This window comes from Perognathus longimembris, chromosome 16 (genome assembly GCF_023159225.1).
Source record: "Perognathus longimembris pacificus isolate PPM17 chromosome 16, ASM2315922v1, whole genome shotgun sequence".
Taxonomy (NCBI): domain Eukaryota; kingdom Metazoa; phylum Chordata; class Mammalia; order Rodentia; family Heteromyidae; genus Perognathus; species Perognathus longimembris.
In genome coordinates, this window is record NC_063176.1 from 35,184,923 (window position 1) to 35,203,033 (window position 18,111).

At 41.2% G+C, this 18,111-nt stretch overlaps 1 protein-coding gene across 9 annotated transcripts in view; it reads right to left on the reverse strand.

Moving 5' to 3' along the window:
* Window positions 1–18,111, reverse strand: part of Limch1 (LIM and calponin homology domains 1) — a 294,059-nt gene that overhangs the window by 139,197 nt on the left and 136,751 nt on the right. The window lies entirely within an intron of this gene.

Genomic DNA, 18,111 nt, shown 5'->3' on the forward strand with positions numbered 1-18,111 from the left:
TTACATGTAGTGTGCTGAACAAAATGATTTATATTTGTTTCTTTAAGTAAATCTGCCAAGGCCTTTATCTTATGTCCTTTGCAAAGTTAGACAACAGCTGGTTGCTGGTGGCTTACATCTGTCATCTCAGCTACATGGGAGGCTGAGATCAGGAGGATCGTGGTTATGGGACAATCTTGGTGGGAGAGCTCACCGGACCCTATCTCAACAGAAAAAGCTAGCCATGGTGGTTTACGCCTGTCATCCCAGCTACAGTGGGGAGGATTGTGGTCCAGGCTGGCCTGAACAAAAAGAAAAACTCTATGTAAAAACAAACAAAACACAAAAATCCCAGAGCAAATGAGACATGGTTTAAGCCAAGCAGAACCTGCCTATCAAGTGTGAAACCTTGAATTCAAACCCTACTACTGTCAAAAATTAAAAAAAAATAACTTAAAAATGTACCATAACCTAAAATTTCACTAATTCATAATGGTATTTATAATAAGCATAGTGAGAAATCCAGCCTGACTGTGGAACACAGCAGTAAAATGAGGGTTGTGTTGGAACCCTGGCTCTCTCACATACTGGTTGGACTACTTGGACAAGTTGTTTAGCCTTCACATACTGTTCAAAGTTTTAAAAATAAAGGTGCCTAGTGGCAACAGTGCTTGCCTCATATACCTGAAGCCCTGGGTTCGATTCCCCAGCACCACATATAGAGAAAACAGCCAGAAGTGGCGCTGTGGCTCAAGTGGCAGAGTGCTAGCCTTGAGCAAAAGAAGCCAGGGACAGTGCTCGGGCCCTGAGTCCAAGCCCAGGACTGGCCAAAAAAAATAATAAAAATAAAGGTGCCATAATAAAATGGCCACGGCCAAGTCCACTGCCTCCAACTCAAAGTCTAGCTGCAACCCTTATTGGGGAGCACCTAAAAGCATGTACCCCACAGCCCTGGGCATCCGTCATCTATGACATCAAAGCAACGAGTCACTCTGCAATATGGGATTAGTGTGAAGAGTAAACAACTGATTCACACTGGGCACATAATAGACACAAAACTCAAATTAATCATCATTACGGTAATGACTGCCACATGGAACGTATTAAACACAGGTAGCAGGCACTGACAGTATGAGAAGAGATGGGGCTGATATGTCTTCATGTGTAGAAACATCATAGGGATCCCTCAATTCTCTTCCATTTCTGGTGGGAAATCTCAAGACACTCCATTCTGGAGACCGAGGTCTGGCCTGCAACTCACATCTTCCAACTTCCAATGTTCCTGGCTGCAAAACACAGCATTCTTGGTCTTTCTGCCTTCCAAGCACAATGGGATCATAACAGAAACCCATTTCTCATGACTATTATACAAAAGGGAAAAATGCAGATGGAGATTTAGGGGCCAGGGTAGGTGGAAACAGCCCCTTGCAACAACATATGACCGAGTACCATTCCTCGGTGCATGGAGCATATATCTGGAAGGCATCAGGATTTAATTTTTGTTGAACTGGCCAGAGGTTTATAAATGTAAAAATATGTAACCATAGGAAATAGGAATGGCTTTGGGGAGCTACAGCTGATCAATTACACTTGGGGAGAGAGCCAACTGATGGTGTCATTAATAAAAAAAAAAAACTAACTCAAAGGTTTAAATATGGGAAAAGTTTACTAAGTGACTAATTTAGCAAGGTTTTTGGTGAGGAGGCAAAGAAGTTCTCGAAGAAGTTTCTTATGGACAGGGTTTTTAAAAAATGAGTTCAGTGATATGATTATTCCTAAAATACTCAGAGACTTCAGAATACTAAGGTCAATATACTCACAAGAACAGAGAAGGCACTTGGCTAGTTCAATTTCAGGCCCTAAGGGGAGTAGTATAGCTTTAAGCATAAACCTTAAACAAAGGGCAGTGACAAACAGAAGTGAACTGATCTTCCTCATTCACTGAGGGCTAATCAGGGACCCAGACAACACACCAAGTAGATGCAGGTACTTCATTCCACGCAAATCAGCGAACCAGGTGCTATTATTATGACATTTCAGAAGTGTGGAGATAGGAGTTCAGGGAATGATATAAAGGACATTAACACTTGTAGCAGAACCAGGCTGGCATGAAGTCAGGACTATAGTCCATCCTAGTTTTACAGGTGAAAAAGTGGAAACTTCAAATAAGACTAAATAATGAGCCAAAGGCCCCCTAGCTAGGAAGAGGTGAAGCCAGAAGATGAAATCTGGCCCTGTAGTTAACGCCTTGGAGAGAAATCCACAAAGGAAGACAAATACTTCGTGTTGTCAGTTATGTGTGATGTAAAAGAATCAATTCATGGAAGAAATGGGGGTACTAAGGGAACAAGACAGGGCAGGGTCAGGACTCAAGCTTCAGGCTGAGAAGGAATACATTCTACTGCTTTACTCCACAGCCTACCAACTGTGCTAATACTTATGTAGATTTCAAAACTGCTGAAAGATTAAGTTTTCAATGTTCTCAACACAAAGGAAGGCTATATATTCAACATGATGGATATGTTCATTTGCCTGATTGCGTTGTTCTATATAATAACATTATAATGTTACATTGGACCACTCAATAGATAGTTATTTGTCAATTAAAAGTGAGAGCTAGGGTCATGGCTCAAATGGGTTCAATCCTCAGTATAAGAAAGATAAGGAGAAAGAAAGAGTTAAAGAATTCAGAAAAGAGGAAGGAAGAAGAGAGGAGAGGGAAAGGAGAAAGAGGAGGGAGAGAGGGATGATGGAAGTAAAGAAGGAAGGGAGGAAGGAGGGAGAGAGAAAGAGAAAGGGAGGGAGGGAAGAAGGGAGGGAGGGAGGGAGGGGAAAGTACAAAGAAATAACCCATGTACAAATCTTCAACTCTTCTAGCAATAAAAATGCAGGCGTACAGAGCAATCTATCACACACACACACACACACACACACACACACACTCACAGAGAGAGAGAGAGAGAGAGAGAGATTTGTGGTATGGGGTTAGGGTAAGGAAAGGACACCCTTGGCATTTGTGACTAATTCAACACAGAGTTGAGCTACAGGGAGAATGACTGGCCTAGGAAGTCATTTTTGCTCATTATACTAAAGCTCACTACCACTTTAGTTTCATCAGTGATCACAAGACAGTCATTTTCTAGAATAACATGCCAAGTGGAACAGTAAATCAAGCAAGAAAAAAATGGTACCATGCTTGAAAGGCTCAGGAACATATAGCCTGAGTGAGGGGATTAAACAGGAAGAAGAAGAAAGTGGAGGAAAACCAACCCAAAGCACAATGAGTGAACCAACTTAATTGCATAGGTGTGCAAATAGAACATAATCACACATACAGTTTATCAGGGATTATTTCTTGTTAAAACAAAATAGGTGAGAATATGGAAGGCATTTTTCTATTCATGGTTAGTACATTTTCAAATGTCTGTTAGATATCTGTTAATAAATTCTGGGAAACTCTGATGAACAAATACATAGGTGAGCCAAACAGGGATAATTTCTTATTTTCATAGGGAAAGCATCCAGTCCATTGCTAATACTTACAGGTTAAAACTTTAACCAACCTAATAAGAGGGCCATCTAAACTATGGCCAAAGCAATAAGTAAATAAGCCACAGTAGTATAAAATTCCCTGAGTATTTTTCATTGAGTAAATTATTCTGTCTCCCAACTGCCTAGATACATAAACTCTATGTGTAATGCTTTGTGGCTTATCCTAATGAATTATTTTTCTGGTCTACCTGAAGTCAATATCATTCATTCATTCAATGATTAAGTAACCATTAATAAGATACTGGACAGCTTCAGCATGTTTGCACACACACACACACACACACACACACACACACACACACGCGCGCGCGCGCGAGCCTTTTAACTAGGGTAGGAAGAAAATAGCAAGCCATTGGTGAAGATCAACATCAAGTTTAGAGTCAGCTGTAATATTTGCTGCTTAAATTGCTCTTGCTGTGAGTATCTAGCAATGCACTGATGACCGCCCTTCATTTTCCACTTACTCTTCCCTTATATTGGCAAATGGAAACAAAACCAATTCAAGTTCTTTTTTCCAGAATGTGAGGTCCCACTACTGTCTGTGGGAGATCCAGAACTCAAAGTCTTGATGCTTTTTAAAAAAATCAATTCCACTAAACGTCAAGGGCAGGAAATAAAATATTTTTCTCTTCCGACTCAAGTACAATACCCTTTTGTGAAGCTGCTAACACACACACACACACACACACACACACACACACACACGAAAATAGCAAATTTGGGAAATTTTCAGGTGAGTGAAACACATCAAAACATTCCATTCTGCTAAAAATATCTCCAAATTTTTCTTAGCATTCCAACTCTGCATCATTATGAAATTCAGTAAGATGAATAATATCTGCATTTCCTTGGGTTGGCTGTAACGCTGAGGTCACAGGAAGGAGCCACAGAAACCTGTCCTATGGGACTGATAGAGTTCCCATAGGCAGTGGTTAGTTCAGAGCAGTTGTTTTCCGAATGGAAACAAGGCTGGCAGAAAGAGGAGGAGAGGACAAGGCAGATAGCTTACTGCATCCTCATTACCTAGCAACAGTGTTTAGCTCAAGGACTCAAGAGGTGACTTAGGCATGTTAGGGAGTCCCTGGAGGCTAAGCACAGGAGAGTAGGGCTCAGGTTGTCCTCATCAGCTGCCCTGGTACAGAGGCGTGAAGTTTCTTAGGAAGCCTAACCAGGCTAATGGCAGTAGGGCCAATCTAGCATTCAAAGATGAATGTGGTAACAACTGAAGACATATGTGGTCCAGGGTGGCTCTAGTGGCCCAGAGCCACAGGATAGCGACACATGAGAAAAGATAAACATGAAAGAAAAATGGCCTTGAGGAGAAGGGCTGGATGCAATGGAATAATTCAGTAATGGAACAGTAGAGACCCACAGCATTCCCAGAGGCTTTGGTGCTTCTTTCGATGTAGGCTTTGCCCTGCTACACCAGTCTCCTAGCCTTAACTGCTCCCCTCAACAGTAGAAAGTAGATGACAGCTAAGTGTTCTTCAAGTCTTGCCAAGAGAAATCTAGCAGGGTTAAGAACACAAAAAGCGTCAAATATCCTGCTACTGGGGTATTTTATTATTTTCTTTAAGTTTCAAGGGCACGCACACACACATAGAAAAAATTCACTGAAAGAATGTTCACAGTTTATCAAGGAGTTGCTAGCATCTCAAACTCCCTCAGCAGCTGCTTCTGTTCTCATAAGGGTCATAGATTTATTTAATAGCAGTTTATCTTTCAGTTGGGTTACAAACCAAGTAGATAACATAAAGGTGTGGCCTGTCAGTGAACAGGTTTGTGCAGGCACAAGCAGGGAGTGTGAAGTATACTACTAAGATTTCATTGGGGCATTTGCACCAAGAAAGTATGCCTTTGGGTAAAAAGATTGGATTTCAGATAAAAATAAAGAAGCGAGTACCTAGAAAAAAGATTTCCATAGTGGATCTGTCCACAAGTCCACATATTTGTGACCATGCAAACACAACAGAACAAAACAAAAATGGTGAGATCTGAGAGGTGATGGGGTAAGTGACCACTCACTTAAGACTCAGTGTCACCTTTTGACCAAATGATAGAGCCTATCACTAAATAAATACACACCATGCTCTATATAAAAATACAACTGGGAGACCTCTTAGTTTTGTATTGGAAACCCAGGCAAGATGTCAGGATCCTAGACTAAGGTAATGCTCTGGGGCTCAGAGACCTAAGATCTGAATGGCAGAATTAAGATGGTGATAGTGTTGCTTCATGTGTTGTACAGTGAGACAATTCACGCTCACAACTTAGAGAGAATGAACACAAGGACACATCTCATTGGACTGGACGGAACACTTGCCTCTGACCCTGAAGTCAAAGAAAAAAGAAACATCAAGTCTGGGCAATGAAACCCAGAATAAAGTTGATCTAAAGTTTAGAATCTAAAGTTTAGAATCATGTAGAATCAACCCATCTCACAGTCCTGCTTTTGGAAAAATTCACGGCAAATCTATTGTTTAAAAAGGAAAAATTCTGATATAAAACTTGTATCGGGAGCTCAAAGAAGACCCTAACAACATAAACATACCTCATATATTTAAATCTATAAATACAAGTCAGAACACTTCTATTGCTATGTAGTGTGTGTGTGTGTGTGTGTGTGTGTGTGTGTGTGTGTGTGTGTGTGTGTTTATAATGCAAACTAAATACCTTTAGCCCTTCTGGGCCTTGAGTGACACCAGTTGTCTTAGGGGCTGGAAGGCAAGTGTTAGGTCCTCAATAAGATTGATACCTGGATCTCTTGAGACATCATTCCTTACACCATATATTTTATGCAGTTACCTTTCATCAAACCAATACCTTAGTCATCTAAAACCCATGCTGATGATAACAAAGACTAGTTAAGTATTTCTTGAAAGTGAATGGATACCTTAGTCATTACATATGGTAATTGGTTATGCATCATGCTCTAAGAATAAAGTAAGGGCTACTTTATAACTTTCTTTGTGCTTATTTTCAATGTACTACCTAGTGGGTACAAGTAAGTACTATCTAGGACTTAATACATACAAGTACTATCATAGTACTTATTCTATCATACTAGCACTAACAGATTTTTTTCTCTTACTGTGACTATTGGCACTGATGTTAAAATTGACCCAGATATAGTTCAGTTTACCTTAGTTTGTGTCAGAATTCAAGATACTGTCATAGAAGGATATCTGCAACCAACAATATTGGAAAATAGAAGTGCAAGTGATTTAAGGGAGCTGGTGGCACATGACTGTCATTCTAGCTACTTGGGAGGAGGAGGAGGAGGAGGAGAATGGAGGTATGGCTCAAGTGATAAAGAAGAAGAAAGTAGAACAAGGAAGAAGAGGAAGAAAGGAGGAGGAGGAGAAGGCAAAGGAGGAAGAAGAGGAGGAGGAGATAATGCAGGTGTAGCTCAAGTGAAAAACTAAAGCAAAAAAGCTAGGCTCTGAGTTCAAATCCCAGTACTGACACTAAAAATTTAGAAGAATGTTTTCACCAAATTCAACTGATTTCTAGCACCCAAGAGACCAGCAGAAACAGGATTATGGCACCTATGAGGACAAGGCCTGTCTAATGTCCAGTTTAGTGCCTGTCACAGAGTAGCAGGGATTTGCAAAGGATGACTGGTTGCTCTAGAAGTGAAAAGCAGAAGCAGAATAAAGACACAGAATTAAGATTCTATTAAATCTGAGCCTAGGAGAATCAAAACCGAGGGTGAAAACCCCAAGATGAGTAACGAGCATAAACTAAATGCAGCCAGAGCTCCAGTGGCCCAGAGAGGCCACAAACCAGCCAGCAAGCACAAAGCAATTCCAGACCACAAGTATGGCTGAGGTCAGGTCCTTGGAGGTGAGAGCTGGGGTCAAACCTTGGAGGGGCAGGAAACCACAGCAACTCTTCAAGTTGTCCCCTTTTAGTGGTATTTGTGGGGATACAGCCAACAGCAGCCAGGAGGGCTGTTTACCAAAGCCATTCTCCGGCACGTCCCACAGAAATACTTGTGGAAATTACTGCCAAAACTTACATGGGAATCAAAAAGAAGGAACTGAATCAAGCCATGCAAAACATGCCGCAGTCATTCTGTAAGCTCCATTTCTTCACAGATGGCTGCTGTGGAAGAAATGACTGCTGACAAGAAAACAGGGACCCCTCAGAGTTAGTCCAGCCCCCGGGATGAAAGCAGAATGTAAAATTCGCTATTTTGATTTAATAAATTGGCTTTAAAAGATATTTAGGATACACAGGGTGCTGGTGGCTCACACCTGTAATCCTAGCTATTCAGGAGCCTGAGATCTGGGAATTGTGGTTTGAAGCCAGCCTGGGCAAGAAAGTCCATTAACTCTCATCTCCAAGAAACGACTCAGAAAAGGCCAAAAGTGCTGCTGTGGCTCAAGTGGTAGAACACTAGCCCTGAGAAAAAGAATCTCAGGGACAACACCTAGGCCCTGAGTCCAAGCCCCAGAAATAGCACACACACACACACACACACACACACACACACACACACACACACACTCACACACACACACACACACACACAGATATTTAGGACAAAAATCTGGTAAAGGTGAGTAAGTGAACCATTACTTATGCTATCCAAAGTCAGATTCACCAGACTGAGATACAAAACTGTCTGGCACACCTGAAAAGCCAGATAGAAATCAATTGTTTACACACAGCCTTGTATTTCTGAGAGATGGGACACTCCAGGTTCTGGACAGAGCTAAATCTAAGCTCATTTGCCCAGGCAGTACCTGGAGTTATGAAATCCAGCCTTCTTCAACCCACCTGCTCCTAGCTGGGCCCATCGCTATGGCTCTCCCTTTACAACCATCATAACAACCATTGTGCTTCTCATTTTGTGTGTGTGTGTGTGTGTGTGTGTGTGTGTGGTTTGGGGCAGGGGAGTATTGGGCTAGAACTCAGGGCCTGAGTGCTATCCCTTAGTTTTTTCACTCAAGGAGCACTCCACCACTTGAAGCACAGCTTCACTTCTGGATTTTTGGTGGTTAATTGGATAAAAGAGTCTCATGAACATTCCTGCCTTGGCTGGCTCAGATCTCAGGTTCCTGAGTAGCTAGGATTGAGTATAAGAGTGAGCCTGTTAGATTTCCCTCTGGTTTTACGTTTGAGGCAAACCTATCTTTTGCTGCTTTAGAGAACAGCTTTAAATACCACTCCATACCCATACTTTCTGCTATGTCCTAAGTTTGGAAGCCTCATTCTTCTAGCTCTCCTAAGCACCCTTTTTTTGGAGATGGGAGGGGAAGGGACACAGAGCAATTTCATATCTCAAGTATGGCTGAGTTGGGTTCTCAGGACAATGACTACAGCACCTGTGTCCATTGAGCTGAGTGGCTTCCGCACCCAAGAGCCCATCAGAGCCAGGCCTGTGGTATCACTCAGAATGAGGCCTGTGGCAGTGTATTTCAAAACCAACTATCCAGTGTTCAATGTAGTACCTGGCATGGAAATAGCAGCCCAGTCACTACTTGTTAGTAAGAGATTTGAAATTAGAAGTCATCTTTTCTGCTCCCCAATACAATTTTATTCTTTTTCTTTTTTAGATTTTTAAATTGTTATTATAAAGGTGATGTATAGAGAGGTTACAGTTACATAAGTCAGGTAAAGAGTATATTTCTTTTTGGACAATGTTACCCCTTCCCTCTGTCATTTCCCAGGTTCCCCCCCCACACACACCCCACAAGTTGAGATAGGTGTTTGTTTTGCCAGTCCTGGGCCTTGGACTCAGGGCCTGAGCACTGTCCTTGGCTTCTTTTTGCTCAAGGCTAGCACTCTGCCACTTGAGCCACAGCGCCACTTCTATATATGTGGTGCTGGGGAATTGAACCCAGGGATTCATGTATACAAGGCAAGCACTTTTGCCACTAGGCCATATTCCCAGCCCCTCCCCCACAAGTTGAATAGTTTTCAACATCGTGTCTAGTGAGTACCACTGCTGCATTGGTTCATCCTTTATTCCTCCATTTCTGTATCCTTTTATTCTCAAATGATTCCTTCTATTGGACAAAAAAAAGGTTCATAAACACTGAAATCTGGTTTAAGAGAATTACTGAACCCACAAATCAGGGCCCCAATCTTAAAAGACCCTTAATTCATTGTAGTAGCAAATTCTCCTTTTCTCCCTCCCCATCCTTCTCTTCTACTCTTCCTTCTTTTCTTGTTCCTGCATTTCTTCTTCTTTATATCTTGAACTGTATAGAAAAGAACTATGGGGAAATTGCACATTAACTAATTTGCTCTTTGTGAGAATTATGTTAGGTTCTTACTTTAGTATTCCCATTTCACAGACAAAGAAACAGAAATGCCAAGTGTTTAAGTAAATGCCAGAGGGCAAACAAGCAAGAAGTTGCAAATCCTGGATCTAAACTTAGGCTGTCTGACTAGAGAATGTCAATTCCTTACCAACACACAACACAGCCTCTCCAGACAACACCTCTTAAGAAGTTGAGGGCTACAGCCTCTATCCTGGACTCCCATGCAATAAATATTTATTGAATATCTGTTGTGTATTGGGTGCTGTAAATGCTTGCAACAGGCATAAACAGCCAACATTCCTGCTGGTTTTCTAGTGACCATTTATCATCTTTCTCAAAGGCTGAGCTAATGAATCCTCTAGACAAGGAGGTTCAGGAAGCTGGTTCTTTCTCCTTATTGTTATTTTTGAGATGTCTTCCCATAAAGCAATTCCTGATCCTCTTAGGATACTCTTGCAAGAGCCAGGTGGGAATATGCAGCAGGCTGGAGGGGTGTAGTGAAGGGTATAATGAGTGCAAAGACAGAAAGGAACGAAATAGTGTCAGGGACTCCTCTTTGAGACCTCTCTCTTCCTTTCACTTTTCATGTAAACTCACTCTGTTTACCTTAAAAATAATCAAATAAAAGTCTCAGAAAGATTCTCATACTAGGTTAGAGGAATGCACCAGCAACTTTCCCATACCTTCATGAAAAGTTAAAAAAAAAAAAGAAAGAAAATCCATAACTGGGTGCCAGTGGCTCATGCCTGTAATCCTAGCTACTTAGGAGGCTGAGATCTGAGGATCGAGGCAAAGTCAATTGGAGCAGGAAAGTTTGTGAGACTCATCTCTAATTAACTAGCAAAAAGCCTCAAGTGAAGCTGTGGCTCAAGTGGTAAGGCACAAGACTTGAGCCAAAAAAAAAAAACAAAACTCTAAAAGACAGTGCTCAGGCCCTGAGTTCATGCCTTAGGATTGGCACAAAGTGGGAAGGGGGGACAAAAAAAAAAGAGAGAAAAGAAGAGACATAGAAGACAGTGGTAGATCCTCGCCCCTTCCACATTCAAACAGTTCAAACAGGCTGGAAGAATTATAGTCACAGTGGCCTTTAAGATACCCTCAGAGAAAGCAGAAGCTCTGCCTGCCAGGCAGCTGCTAAAGCGCAGCCTCTGCGGTTTTGCCTTGACCTTCACGTTGTACAGCCCCCACCTCTGTACTCTGCTACAATCCTCTTCTCCCTGCTGAATCAGCCACACTGGGACCAGCGCAGGGGAACAGGTCAGACTCTGAGACATTTGGTTTATTCAACACCATGAAGGAAATCGCAGTAATTCAGTGAGAGAATCAAAATGAATCAAGGTGATAAAAATAGATTTTTTCCAACTGTACGAAGATGAATCATTTTGCCACAGGGATTCGTGAGGTTCTGTTTCAGCTTGGTTTTCAATCCAGCCTCATAAATTTGATGAAGGAAAAAAATTTCCTTCCCCTACATCACCCAAGGCTGCGAAGTATTTAGCCTTTAGACAGGTTTGACATGGTTTTATTAGAGGATTGCCCAGAAATAACTTCCATTCCTTCCCCAACCTGCAGTAAATACTGACTTTGAAAGACAAGCCTTCCAATCGAGACCTTGCTGACTCTTCCCCTCTCCCCAATTTTCTTCTTCTTTCTTTCCCTCCTTATTTTAAGGAAAGATTCTTAGACCACAAACTGGGAGCAGAAACAAGAGCGCAGTGTGAGAGGGGCGAGAAAGCACCTAGAGTGTGCACGCTCACGTTTCCCCAGGACACACCAGTGCGGGTGAGTACACTGTAACTCCTGAAAGAAATCTTCAAATTGCAACCGAGTGCCTCCTTGTTCACAAAATCTGAGAAAATCCTCTTTAGTTTGACCACACTAATACATCTATGTGTCTTTCACCATATTCCAGAAGAAAATAAGTTAAAATATCAAGGAATATGGCGAGGTCACAGGAAAGGAAATTTTGACATTATTTTAGCCATATCATAAATATATAAAAAGTAATCATCTTTTGTTTTATAAGGGTAAGCGTTAAGATCTAAATAGCTTCCTTTCTTCTCTCATGAACACACTTTTTTTTTTTTTTTCCAAAATGGGTTTACTTACCCACACGTGTCTTCATTTCTCACTCAGGGAGAGGGGAGGGCGTGTCCCCTGGCCTGCACCCCACGGCAGCCCAGATGCCCTTCTATCTCCCTGCCCAGTGGGCTCTGTCCACAAGCAGGCTGCAGCGGCTGAAATGGTGATGCTGAGAAAGGGAATGTGCTGGGAGGGCTGACTGCCACACCTATTAGGGAGGGAGGCGGAGAATTCTGCTCCCTCCAGGAAGGGGAGCTCACATCCCAAGAGCTACATATACAGGGCCAAATCCAAGTCTGCTGGACAGCTTGGTAACTGCCACCAGCACACAGTAGGCTGACAGATCTATCAATCAATCTGGAGTTTGAGAAGGCATGCCAGTGGGATCTGAGGAACAAGTGTTCAAGTTCCAGGGTGGGAACAAAGTAGCTGCCTGACCCTGGGCAAGTCACTATCTTCAGAATGTCAGTTTCCTCCTTTGTCACACAGCTTTAAAAATAAGTCTCTTGGGATGGGATTGTGGCTTAATGGTAGAGTGTTTGCCTAGCATGCATGAAGCCCTGGGTTCGATTCTTCAGTACCACACAAACAGCAAAAGTCAGAAGTGGCGCTGTGGCTCAAGTGATTGAATGCTAGCCTTGATCAAAAAGAAGCTCAGGGTCAGTGCCCAGTCCCTGAGTTTAAGCCCCAGGATGGGCAAAAAATAAAAAATAAGTCTCTGAGCCAGGCTCTAGTTCTTGGGGAAGGGGTTGGACAGATCTGAAGGATTGCCAGCCCAGGCAGAAAAGTTCACTAAACTCCACCTCCCAATTAACCAGCAAAAAGTAAGCTAGAAGCATGTTTCAAGTGGTAGAGCCTCAGCTGAGCAAGCAAAACAAGTAAGCATAAAGCCCTTAGGTTCAAATATAGTCAGTACGAGCAAAAAGTTAACAATAATCTCTGAATGGCTTCTAGTTTTTTTTTCAATTTTTTATTATCAAACTGATGTACAGAGAGGTTACAGTTTCATATGTTAGGCATTGGATACATTTCTTGTACTGTTTGTTACCTTGTCCCTCATACCCCCCTCTCCCCTCCCCTTTTCCCTTCCCCCCCCCCCCCATGAGTTGTTCAGTTCATTTACACCAAACAGTTTTTCAAGTATTGCTTTTGTAGTTGTTTGTCTTTTTTTACCCTATATACCACTGTTTACCAGTATACACGGTGGCTTCTAGTTTTGATGGGAACTCTGAGGCCATCATAATAATAAATGAGCAGAGCCACGATATACTGGAAATATACTACATACATGCATATTAGACATCTTATGCATATCACCTCATTTAATTGCACAATACTGCGTTTTATTGACCTTATTTTATAAATGAGGAAACTTTCAGATCATGGTGAGCCAGGATCTCTTGAAAATGAAGGCTTATCATATCTAGTTAGTGTTTTCAGTTTAAATGGAGCCATTTAATATTTGTGCCTGAAATCGAGCTGACATCTGTGAATGGAATTTCAGCACAGTTGGGTGATTAATGTGTTTATAGTCTCTGCTGGTATAATTCTGAGATACTGATATTTATGGTTATAGCTTTACATGCTACTGAAGAATCTCTTTTCTACCTTTTAAAAATTATTAAAATCTCCCCAAAGGGCATGAAATATTTCTTTGTGCAGATTCTAAACACAGAAGCCTGAAATACATGAACAGAAATGTGTGTGGATTTACTGTTTGGAGTTTGGAGATGCTACACACACAGTGTTTATAACCAATTCATCATTTATAGAAGTTTATTAGATGATATGCCAACTAACTCACCAGTATCCTGCCATTTATTGAACACTGGCATTCACTGTTGTTTATTAATACCTTTTGTGTTCCCTTGCAGAATGCACTCTTTATTGTCATTCATTTTGTTTTGCCAGAAAAATTTCACTTTTAAATGGTTTTTAAATTTATAGAAAAATTATAAAAACAGCAGCGTTTCTATAGCTTATACCTAGCATATTATTTCTATGTTTCATTTATAATAAACAATGAACAAATATTAGTGGAATACTTGTAACCAAACTCATATTTTATTTAGACTTCCTTCACTGTTCTGCAGTTTTGTGGTTAATGTTTATTTTTTGCCTTGTGCAGTACTATGGATTGAACTCGGGGCTTTAGGCACACTAGGGAACTGCTTACCAACCTGAGCTATGACTCAGTCTTTTTGTTGTTGCTTGTTTTTGAGGTAGCCCCTTTCTACCTTTGTCTGGGCTGGCCTCAAACTCATGACCCTCAGGCCTCCTTTTCTAGGAGTGGTTGGGATTATAGGTATGCACCACCCTACCTGCTTTCCAGTGTTTTCTGTTCCGAGATCCCATCCGGGACAACACATTGCATTTGCATGGTGTCTCCCCCTTCTTTTAGAACTTCCTTTATCTTTTATGGCCTTGACAATCTGGACCAGCACTGGTCAGGTATTTTGTAGAATGATCTTCGATTGGGGCTTGTCTGATATTTTTCTCATGGTTACACTAGGGCTATGGGTTTTGTAAAGACATTGAAGCAAAGTTCCATAACATTGTATCATTGGTCTTGTGTTTTACATCCTATTTTTGCATTTGTTTGAAATGGTGTCTCATTATCTTGTCTAGGCTAGACCTGAGTGACCCTCTTGCTTTAGCTTCCCAAGAACCCAGGACTACAGCTATGTACCATCATACCTATTACTCATACTATTATGAAAAAAGTTTATGTGAAAGTCAAGTCAAATCTTTAAAGTAAGTAAAGCTTATTTTAGAAAAGATAAATGTCAAGCACTTTACTCACTAATCTAGCTCTGGTGCTGAGAATTTTATGAGAGAATAAAAAAGGGGTGTGGGGTGGGATTCATGTTTGCCTCAGTTTGAGGTGATGGTAGACCCACAATTAGAACAGGAAGCTAGCTAATTACCAGATAGGTGTCTGGCAATGCTTTTGAAATATGTGCCAAGATAAACTTCCTACAAAAACAATCACAGAGGGAAACACATTTTAAGAGAAGTATTGTTTCAGCTTAGCATGATCCCCTTTATTCACACTGCTTTCTAGTATTTGATGTGATGCTTTTCTGTTGTCAAACTACTGAGTTTGTAGTTCATGCTAGAATTTAGTTGCATGGAATTTTTTTCACAAAAGCTAAGATTATGAAAAAAGGTAAGACCTGGACTGAAATATGTTTTGATTACTATGAGGTTGTTCCCCGCCCCCCCACCCCCCGCCTCAGTGTTCCTGAGATTAATTCCTCAGGGAGAAAGTAAGGAAGTGATGTAATGTCACAAACACTGCTGAGCTCTGCTCAGCAAAAGATAACGGAGAACAAGTAGTTTGCTTTCTTCAAAGAATGGACACTTTTTTTCCTGAGAAGGAAGGAGGAAAATCAAAAGCTTTACATCACTGCTATATATAACCTTCCACCTTTGCAGGAACAAGAATAACTATCGAAACACACTTGTTAAAACAACTTGTGGTGCATAAAGAGGCTATTTGACTTCAGCTAGCAACCATCATCATTCATAACACTTTTGAATTCGAATTAAAACATGTAGCTAGCTGAACTCTACATCCTTCCACTGACTTCCCCCAATCCATACATTCCCCAAATCCCTGTACCTCAGATTATAACTGTATTTGACTTTAAAGAGATAGTGGAATTTTATTTGAGGTAATCTGGGTGGATCCTAAGACAGATTGTCATGATGTTCTCAATCAAAAGAGGAAATGTGGACACAGACACATAGAGAAGAAAGACCATGTAAATGTGCAGGGAGAAGAGCATCCATAAGACAAGGAGAGAGGTCTTTAAAGAGTCTGGTCCTGCATGGATCATGTCCTTCCAATCTCCTAAATGGTGGGGAATAGGAGCTGGGAATATGGCCTAGTGGTAAAGTGCTCGCCTCATATACATGAAGCCCTGGGTTTGATTCCTCAGCACCACATATATAGAAAAAGCCCGAAGTGACGCTGTGGCTCAAGTGGTAGAGTGCTAGCCTTGAGCACAAAGAAGCCAGGGACAGGCCCTGAGTTCAAGCCTCAGGACTGGCAAAAAATAATAATAATGGTGGGGAAAAAAGTCTGTTGTTTATGACACATAGTCTATGGTACTTATTATCAGAACAAACAGTTCACTCACATGGCATTAAAAGGAAACTACCATGGCACTGGCGGCTCATGCCCATAATCCTAGCTATTCAGGAGTCTGAAATCTAAGGATTGTGATTCAAAGCCATCCCAGGCAGAAAAGTCCCCATGAGACTCTTATCTCCAATTAACTACTCAAAAACCAGAGGTGAAGCTGTGGCTCAAGGTGTTAGAGTGCTAGCCTTGTGCAAAAGAGCTCAGGGACAGCACCCAGGCCCTGAGTTCAAGCCCCATGACCAACAACAACAACAACAAAAAATGAACTATCAAGCTAGGTGGCTTATATCTGTAAACTTAGCTATTCAGGAAGCTGAAAGCTGAGGATCAAGGTTGGAAGCCAGCCTACGGAGAAAAGTCTATGAGATTCTCTAATTAACCAACAAAAAAAAAAAACAGAAGTGAAGGTATGGCTTAAGTGGTAGAGTGCCAGTCTTGAGTAAAAAAAGCTAGGCAAAAGCATGAGGCCCTAAGTTCAAGCCCCAGTACTGAAGCCGAAAGAAAAGAAGAAAAGAGAAAAGGAAAGGAAAAGAAAAAAAAAGAAGACAAAAGAGAAAGGAAGGAGGAAAGAAGAAATAAAAGAATGAACTGTCACGGAGCAGGCAGAGCACAAGATAGGCATATATTGTATCTGACTAAGTTGTCAATTATACAAACATCTTTTGAAGTTACCATCTATCATGATTTCAAATCTTAAGTATAATCTTTCATGACTTCTGTAGTTTCCATTTCCTTTTGTTATATGTCCTCTTTCAAATCCTTCTTACCACTGTGTAACAAATATTCCAAAATATAATTGGGGAAGGAAAAGCTTCAAAATTTGTGATTATTAAAATAATTTTCTTCATGTGTACTTAAGCATAAAGATTTAATCTTAAAATTACTCATTCACTCACTGAGTCCAACATTTTTAGGACGTTTTCCTGAGTTCCCAACCAACATTTCCAATAGCCTGCCAAGCATCTGCACACAAACATCTCTGAGAAATATCCAACCCAATATAGCCAGAAAAGAATTCATCTTTTCTCTTGGAATCCATTTCTCATTCCCCTGATCCCTATTAATGGCATTAATATTCTCCAAGTTGTTCATGTCCAAAATGTAGCTGTCATCAAGCCTGACATGCACATGTCTTCTAGCCTCTGAAGTAAAAGTATTCGAGCACTGTATCATGATTGAAGTGGTATGTTTATTTTATTAGTTATACTCGTAAAAATGGTATGTCTTATAACTGATGGCAGATTATAGTCGAGGACAAAGAAATCTTGTCTCTTCATCTCCATTCCCACAGCTTCTAGCAAAATTTAAGAGCTTCTCGTCTCTCACTGGGATTACTTGCCTTCCAATTGACTTTTATTGCTGGTCTTTGCTCAAAACTGGCTTGCCACAGTGCTGCCAGGATTATCTAAAATACAAGATTCCCTGTTCTCAGTGGCTATTACTGAATGCCAAGGACAGACCAACTGTTCCCCTGTGGCATTTCTGGTCTCAGTGTTCAACTCCTGGCTTACTTTCAGAAGCATGGGCTTTTTGGGGACCCTGGGCTCTCCCTGCAGGAATACGCAAATATTGGCCACCTGTGGACAGGAACCAGGTTATTCTCATTCCCAACAAGAACATTCTTCCTCCAACTCTGATGATGCTCTTCACTGTTCCTAGGAGCCCACATCAGCCCACAGTTCTTCTAAAGCTCTTGAGCTCAAATCAAAACTGCTTCCTTGGTTGGGTATTGGTAGCTCACATCTATAATCCTAGCTACTTAGGAGGCTGAGATCCAGAGGATCACAGTTCAAAATCAGTTCAGCAGAAAAGTCTGCAAGACTCTATCTCCAAAAGAAGCAAGCAAAAACCTAGTCTGGAGATATTACTAAAGTGGCACAACCCAGAGAGTATGAGGCAGAGTTAGATGCCCTAGAATTGACAAAATAAAACAACAACAACAAATAAACAAAAAACCTCCTCCAGCCCACCTGATATTAGCACTTCTCTATATATCTGTCTCCTAAAAGAAGAACCACTAAAAGGCAAAAATCATGTTTCAAATCATAAGTAGATTTTCACATGGAAGAAAGG